At 44.4% G+C, this 8,801-nt stretch overlaps 1 long non-coding RNA gene across 3 annotated transcripts in view; it reads left to right on the plus strand.

Moving 5' to 3' along the window:
- Nucleotides 1-1,596: 1,596 nt before the first annotated feature.
- LOC147195348 (uncharacterized) overlaps nucleotides 1,597-8,801 on the plus strand; it is a 31,859-nt gene continuing 24,654 nt past the window's right edge. For 2 of the 3 annotated variants that reach the window (XR_015102770.1, XR_015102769.1), the window contains exon 1: nucleotides 1,597-1,709. This is a non-coding gene — a long non-coding RNA (uncharacterized LOC147195348). Of the gene's footprint in view, nucleotides 1,710-3,212; nucleotides 3,284-8,801 lie in introns of all 3 variants that reach the window. The other variant, XR_015102768.1, reaches the window with a different exon arrangement.

Below are 8,801 nucleotides of genomic sequence, written 5' to 3' on the forward strand. Positions count from 1 at the left end.
AAACGTTAGCTTTTCTCCAGCAAAGAGTGTGACACGACAGAATCTGTGTCGATTTAAAGCACCAAAAGTCACATTCACACGAGAGGGAAACTTTCAATATGTCCCAATAGAGGAACATGCTAAATACAGCATAAGACGTGGAAATGAAAAGGAGACCGCAGAAAAGAGGAATCCTCATGTTTTACTAAAAAGGGAATATCTGCCATTTCTGAGATTTTTCTTAAGGGTCAAAAGAGGAAGGAAAGTCAATAATCGCATGATCAAGACCAAGAATGTCAACTGAATGTCAGGGTAAACCATTCTCGGGAGAAAAAAAAACACTCAGAAAAAAAAAGGCTGAATTCAATGAAAATTGTTCGGACTAGCACAAGGACCATAAAATAGAACCTGCGCTTGAGCATGTTGTTTTTGTGCCCATACACGACGAATAAGTCTGCATCAGTACCACCAGTGAGCAGATAGGGCATCATTAGTTTCCACGGCAACAGTGAGATAGTGCGTGACGCAGAGGAGACGTAGAAAGGTGAATGGGTTCTGCATTGCAGCTCGTGTAGGCGGCGGATGGGAGGTGTTTTTATGCGTGAGTGGGAGGGCGGTCATTCGGAAGTATGAATCAGGGTTGTTATTTGTAAAATTAGGAGAATAAAACCGAATAGACCCCTGTTCATCCTGTGTATTCAAGAGAAAAGAAAAAAGAATAGACAGTCTTCCGTGCTATACGAATCATATTATCCCCACAATGCCACTCCATAGCCACAGTGTCCAGCGTGAGTCATTTCGCAACCAAATGGGTGTGGATTGCACTAAAAGTGGGGAGAACAAAAAACAACTAAAACAAAACTTTCCTGTCCAAAACTGAGATTAGCTCTGGTTTAATGGCAACAAACTGAGCAGATTTGTCCTCAAAATGGTACAATAGTGAATATGTCACTTTGTGTGACGCACAGTTTCCTCTCCCACCGCCTTTCAGGTGCCCTTTGACTCGCATACACTCCCTTGGGAGACGCTAACAAGCCACCAACGCCCCCGTGTCACACGAGAACATGTTCCTAGCCGAGTTGCACCACGACAGCGGATGGCGGGCAGTCACACACACACACTACAAGCCACTTTTAATTAAGAGAGGGGTGGTCGGGCTTTCCTCACTTTAGCTTCTCAATGTGAATAAATGTGTTAAAGGAATTTACAAACCCAAATGTAGTTTTTTTTTCATCCGTCGGGATCATTTTCTGTCTGGAAATTGTGACGAATGAACGGAGGTTTACAATGCTGTGTGTTTTTTACACCAATGTTCAAGCCTCTAAATTCCACGAGAGCAGTTTAACATGGCACAAAGGGCACCTGCCGTTTTGTCATATGAACCAATGCCTGCAAGCTTAAAGGCGTACCGTTAGCCATACGCCGATGTACTGTTACACAAAACCGCTTGTTGTTTGACAGCCTCTTTTTTTTCCGCCTCGATTCTCACGCATGCGCAGAGATCCGCGAGTGGCTTTTTAAAGCTGTTAGTTGTAGTGCGCATCCCGATGCAGTGGATGGCAGTAAAGGCACATGCACCAGCTTTTTCGAATTGAAGTGCGTTATTTCCTGTCCACTGCCGGTTCGATGACAGCTCTCCAATATTGGCGCTGGTCTCCGCACCCCATTCTCTAAGATTGAGCACCAAGAACCCACGAGAATGGGCCACAAGAAGAAAGTGATCGTCATAGGTAAAAATTTCACAGAATGAACGACTAGACTGGCAATGTCATTTGTCGGAATAAGCAGCATTTTCAGTTAGAGTGGGAATTTAAAGAGGTTATGATCACTGTTCTTACGAACCATGAAATACAACTTATTTATTTTAGGACGAAGAGCTGTTATTTACTTATAATAATAATAATAATAATACATTTTATTTATAAGCGCCTTTCAAGACACCCAAGGACACTTTACAATAACAAAAAACAAAATAATACGGGTTGAGCAGCGGCAGCCAACACGCGCCAGCGTTCACTCAACCCGGAAGTCAGAAAGAAACCACAAGGGAGGAAAAAAAAACACGCTCGAACTAGCCTCATTTTGAGGATAATTTGAGTTAGGCAAAAAACTCCTGCACAAGCATATGACAGTTACAACAGGTCACAAGACATAAACAATGAAGACGGTGAAACAAGGGAATGTATGAAGGAGGGGGTGATGGTGGGGGACTAGCTTCCTTGCATACTTTCATCAGGGGAAGGTCGAGATAGCAGATGTTGTTTTGGTAGCAGGCTTCCCAAGAATTTAAGACGGCATTGAGTCCGTGGCTTATGTCTCTTTAGTGGCGTCGATCAGCCAAATCCGTGATTCCAGCCAATATTTGAGCACGGATTCCAGTTTCTCCAAGTTCTTGGACGCTCCAAAACCGCAACAGTTTGTGGTTGAGCACAGTCTGAGTCTGAGTGTTGGACATCCGTGCTATGCCATCCTTAGACCGGCAGCCTCTTCACTCCCAATCGAGCCGCTCCCGTCGGTTGAATTTTGCGATAGATCAGGAAACTGCTCACACCAAACAGCAGCATACCTGTTATCGGAAGGCCGAAAATGTAGATGTCATCCACATCCTCAACGGACAGTGTTGACAGGCACACCATTCTCCGCTTCCTCCAAGGATCTAGGGTGTACCCAGCAGCAAAAGTCCCCGAGGGGTAAGTAGGCTCCCCACTGCCTGCTCTTCTCATCGAGAAAATTTTGTCGATGGCATTGAGAGACCAGCCAACCAATTCCATGTTTGTTTTTAGGATGAAAATACGACAGGAGGCTAGGAAAAGTCAGACAAAGACAGCACATGGATTGAGTGGCGAGCAGGGAAGGTTGGGGGTGGGGGTGGGGGGGACAGGAGCAGAAAGCAAAAACGTCCGCCTTCGTCGAGAGCCAAGCAAGAATTTTTATTCGCCTTTTCTCAAACCATATAGGAAATTCACAAGCCTGGGATTATTGTTTAGCTTCAGCCTTTTGACTTGGATCCCCCGCCCCCCAGCTCTTGCTCACAGAACATTCTCAAACTAGATAAAACATTTGCTCAGTGATTTAATTTTACACTTAATTGGTGGCCGCCGCTCAAGACACAAACCTATTTTTTTTTTCAGTACAAGACATTGAAAAGATCCCCTTGAATCGTTTAATCATTTGTACCTAATGGTGTGGTCATCCAAAAAATGTACATTTAGGAAGTATTCTTTGTTTGTCAGGGTTCCAGCTGTTTGGAGAACTTGCTGTGAACTCCAGCTGGGTGGCAGTACAGGAAAGGACTTACTTGCTGGTTCGTGTTTTACAAGTTGAAGTGTCTTTCCACTGTGTTGAATAAGGTCTGAGGCACTTAATGTGAGTCACAACAACTGTAGATGGGCGGATGAATTATTTGTTTGTTTATTGAACATAAAACATATATACAGTAATAATATGACAGAAAATAAGGTAGATAAAAAAAGTAAAAAGAAAGAAATCAATCTTCATTCAACACAGTTATTATGTTCAAGGGAGTAGGAAGAAATAAAAAACGTATCTAGTCCTACCCCGTTATGTGATTGTATCTAATAAATCATTTTTATATCAATCAGAAAAGAAAAAAGTAAGAAGAAAGAAGTCTCCATTAAGGCTCATACTTTACCCTTAACCGTGATATTTTTACAACTTTTGGTTTGTATCGGGATTATATACATCCACACCCTGGCACTCTTGTGTCAATTTTCTCTTGTATTCATAATGGATATTTCAATACCTTTGTCTATTTATCAACTTAGTTCTGATTTATCATTACATTTAATGTTTTGAATTTATCATTTTAACTCTGATTGATGTAGGTTGTTTGTACTATTTTTTTGAATTTGTTTTTGAACTCAGCAAGCGATTTACTTGACAGAGTTCTAAGCAAAACCTTCAAGTATGACAAGAGAGGACGCATCAGCAATACAGTACAATACCAGATATTCACTACCTTTCAAATGGTTTGGGTCACTTAGAAATGTCCTGATTTTTGAAAGAAAATCACGTTTTTGTTGGGGGTTTTGAAAACCACATTAACAAGGGACTAGTTTAATCTTACTTTCATTGAGGGGGAAAAAAACAAATTTCTTTGAACAGCAAATATATTTCTTAGCGACCCAAGTTGAACTTTTAGTGGATATGTTCATATAGCTAGAGTATATATATATATATATATATATATATATATATATATATATATATATATAGTTAGGGATGGTGGATGAAATTTCAGCTAAACTTAAAATGCACTATATCCCTTACAGGTGAATTTAATTTGACCTTATCTAATATTTTGTCCAAGGTCCAACAATTTAATGGTTCATTATTATTTGACACAACTTGGCAGCATGATGGGCGACTGGTTAGCACGTCTACCTCACCGTGTAGAGGTACAGGGTTTGATTCCGGCTCTAGCCTTCCTGTTCGGACTTTGAATGTTCTCCTTTTGCCTGTGTGGGTTTTCTTCGGGTACTCCGGTTTCCTCCCACATCACAAAAACATGAATGGCAGGTTAATGAAACACTCCCAAGTTGTCCGAGTGTGGATGTGAGTGCGAATGGTTGTTCTTCTGTGTCACAGGTGTCGAACTCCAGTCCTGGAGGGCCGTGTCCTGCATGTTTTCCATGTCTCCCTGTTGCAACACACCTAATTCAAATGATCAGATCATCAGCAAGGTCTGCAGAAGCCTGACATTAAACCTGTTCATTTGAATCAGGTGTGTTGCAACAAGGAGGCTAGGAAAACATGCAGGACAGCGGCCCTCCAGGATCTGAGTTTGACACACATCCGACCACATATTAAATGTGTTCCCTGCGATTGGCTGGCAACCAGTTCAGGGTGTCCCCCGCCTAGTGCGAAGAGAGCTGGCATAGGCTCCAGCACGCTCGCGACCCTCGTGAGGATAAGTGCTGGGGGCAAGATCTGTGTGGGTTGAGCAGGAAAGGCAAAATCCAATTGGTTTTGAACCGGAGAGTGGGGACTGCAGTTGGGCAGAACCCTCCAGGCCGTCTGATGCGAACGCTGGGAAACGATGGAGACGGAAGGTGTGTTGCATATCCGTCTCCAAGCTTCCTAGACAGGACGTCTCGAAGAGATAAGATAGCAAAGTCCTGACATTTTCCAAATTCCATGTCTTGAGTGTGAACTTGGCATTTGGCGACTCAAGTGAACACATTCAACGGACATCTGGGGATCACATAGGCACAGATCATTCACTTGTTTTTTTTTTTTGTTTTGTTTTTGTTCTCCCCCCCCCCCCCCCCCTTCTCTGCTTGGAGTGAGAATTTTAATTTGCTGGGTGGAGGGAAGAAGCCCTGTAGTGAATGGTGAAAATTTGCTCGTAAAGTGGTGCCTGGAGATGAGTTTAATTCCTGTGTTTCTAATTTAAAACAGTTGTGTCTCAAATCAGCTTTCCCCATTGTAAAGAATAGAAATGCCAGCCTCCCCAAAAACCCAACAAACTTGTTTGCGATTTGTTTTAAATAAGGAAAACAGCACTCTGTAGTATTCTACTCTATAAAAAAACACACACAACCCAATTAAATGTAATTTCAAAAAGTGTAACAGTTTTTGTTTAGTTTTATAATGTAGACTTCTGGATATATTGCACTGGAAGCTAGTCAAAACGCAATAATCTGCAGTAATATTAGTTGTTGGTCACAGAGGATAAATAATATATGTGTGCGTGTATTTTTATAGATGGTGGTAAGAATATAGCCTGATCGAAGAAAACCCCTGCCCGCACATCGATACAGTACATGGCAGTTTGGTTGGCACAAAGATACCACTGGATGGTGCGAATGCAATAACTGTTAAACATGGCCAAATAATCGGTTCCCCAAAACATCCCCAAATTGCGGAAAAGCGGGGGTTCACTGTAGTGTGGTTGGCTTTCTGCTAAGGTTGTCTGACAAGAGCAAGCGGCACAACAATTAGTACTTAAAATATACAAAATAACATAAAGCACCTAGTACTTTATCTAGTTGTTTTAAATGTATCTTGAGTGCTTCAAAAATGAGAAATAAGATTCACCAGACCCCTTTAAAAAGACTAAACTTGTCTTAAAAGCATGAACCCAATAAGGGAATCTACATTTATGTGTTCAATAACATTTGGTGAGTTTTCTGAGGGCATGAGCGAAATTCACTGGAGTTTTCCATTCAGCTACTCCTTCCAAGACAGCATTCTGACAGTTAAATTGAATTGTCCGCCCTCAGATTCTCCAGTGTTTCTTTTGACCACATTCCTGTTTGAATTGTTGCCACACCCCTGTCCAGCGAAGAAGTTAGCACCGCTTCACTTTTGCATGTCCTTTTGTGGAACCTTTCAAATGGACATTTTACCAACCATCTTAATTGTTTGTTTCACTTATGATTGTTTGTGTTGGAGTGTGATTTCCTCCAGTCATGGATAAGCTATATCGAGAATGGCTGCTCACAAATGTGTATGGAAAAAGTAGGTATAAAGTAGGAGTCATTAAGTGTCAGCCTTCTCTGTAAAAAAAAAAATTAAAAAAAAATCAGAAATGTGACCCATTGTGGATAGTACAGTACCTCTATGGAAGAGGTTTGTCAGTATTATTTTCTTTGTTTATGTTGTCCATCGCAACACCTCAGCATGTGTGAAATAGCCAACATTACTTTCCACAACAACCCTCTTTAAGAGTTCAAATAATAAACAACATGATTAAAAACATTATCCGTGAGCCGTCGCCTTACCGTGGTGGAGGAGTTTGTGCGTCCCAATGATCCTAGGAGCTAAGTTGTCTGGGGCTTTATGCCCTAGGCAAGGTCACCCATGGCAAGCAGGTCTAGGTGAGGGACAAGATAAAGCACGGCTTAAAAGACCCTTTATGATGAATAAAATATATGGACCTTGGTTCCCTTTTCCCATATGCGGATCACCACCCCCCCCCCCCCCCCCTTGGCACCACACCCCGAAGTGGGGCTCGTTGGCCTTGGGGCCCAGCCGGGCTCCGCCCAAAGAGGCAGGAAAGCCCCCCCACACCTCCAATCAGAAATCTGCTTTTGTCACAGACTGTCCATAACAAACAACATGTTCAAACATAAACCTGGAAGTGGGAAGAGTTGGAAGGCCATGGAAGACGACTTCCAGACGGCTTCGAGGAAATTTTGGTCCACCAATCGACGTCTCAGGATGGAAGCAATGCCCCATTAACACTGTCTACAGTGGAAATGGGGCGCTGCTGACCTCAACTCGGGACATTGTGAGTCGGTGGCCAGAATACTTCAAAGACCACCCCAACTCCACCACCCTACAGTGGAAATGGGGCGCTGCTGACCTCAACTCGGGACATTGTGAGTCGGTGGCCAGAATACTTCAAAGACCACCCCAACTCCACCAACACGTGTTCCTAAGAGGAGGCAGAGTTCGAGGGCTCTGAGGTTGGCTTTTCAATCTCTGAGGTTGAAGTCACAGATGTGGTTAAAAAGGTCCTCGGTGTAAAGCCCCGAGGGTGGATGAGATCCGCTCGGAGTTCCTCAAGGCTCTGGATGTTGTAGGGCTGTCCTGGTTAACACTCCTCTGTAACAACACAGGGTCATTGGGGAGAGTGCCTCTGGATTGGCAGACCGGGGTGGTGGTTCCCCTTTTAAAAAGCCAAGCGCAGAGGGATTACACTACTCAGCCTCCCTGGTAAGATCTATTCAGGGGTGCTGGTGAGGAGGGTCGGTCGGGAAGTCAAGGGAAGGAGGAGCAGTGTGGTTTTCGTCCCGGTTGTGGAACAGTGGACCAGCTCTACACCCTTATCAGGGTCCTCGAGAGTACATGAAAGCTTGCCCAACCAGTCTACATGTGCTTTGTGGACTTGGAGAAGGCATTCAACCGTGTCCCTCTGGGAGTTCTGTGGGGGGTGCTTTGTGAGTATGGGGTACCGAACCCCCTGATATGGGCTGGTCCCTATTCCACCGATGTCAGAGTCTGGTCTGCATTGCCAGCAGTAAGTCGGAATAATTTCCAGTGAGGGTTGGACTCCGCCAAGGCTGCCCTTTGTCACTGATTCTGTTCATAAGCTTCATAGACAGAATTTCTGGGCTTAGCCGAGGCAGTGAGGGGGTCCGGTTTGGTGGCCTCAGTATTGCATCTCTGCTTTTTGAAGATGTGGTGCTGTTGGCTTCTTCAAGGGATCTCCAACTCTCACTGGAGCAGTTCGCAGCTGAGTGTGTAGCATTTGGGATGGAAATCGGCACGTCCACATTTGAAACAATCGTCCTCAGACGGTAAAAGGAGTGCCCTCTCCAGGTTGGGGATGAGCTCTTGCTGCAAGCGGAGGGGTTTAAATATGTTGTGGTCTTGTTCACGAATGAAGGCAGGAGGAAGCAGGAGAGCGACAGGCAAATCGCTGACCTAAGAAGCTGATCTAAACAGCGATGCTCTCAATTTACCAGTCGATTTACGTTTACGGGCAGGACCAGAAGAACTAGATCCCGGATACAAGCGGCCAAAATCAGTTTGCTTTGCAGGGTGTCTGGGCCCTTCCTTAGAGATGAGGTGAGAAGCTCGGTCATTTGGGGAGGGCTCAGATTCGAGCCGCTTCTCCTCCACGTCGAGAGGAGCCAGATGAGGTGGCTCAGGCATCTGATTATGATGCCCCCTGGAGGCCTCCCTGGTGAGGTGTTTCGGGCATTTCCCACCAGCAGAAGGCTCAGAGGATGACCCAGGACACGCTGGAGAGACTATGTCTCCCAGCTGGCCTAGGAACACCTCGGGATCCCCTGGGAAGAGCTGGAGGAAGTAACTAGGGAGAAGGAAGTCTGGGTTTCCCTACTAAAGCT

The sequence above is a fragment of the Hippocampus guttulatus genome, chromosome 14, assembly GCF_054856545.1.
Source record: "Hippocampus guttulatus isolate MCC_2025c chromosome 14, RoL_Hgut_1.0, whole genome shotgun sequence".
Lineage (NCBI taxonomy): Eukaryota > Metazoa > Chordata > Actinopteri > Syngnathiformes > Syngnathidae > Hippocampus > Hippocampus guttulatus.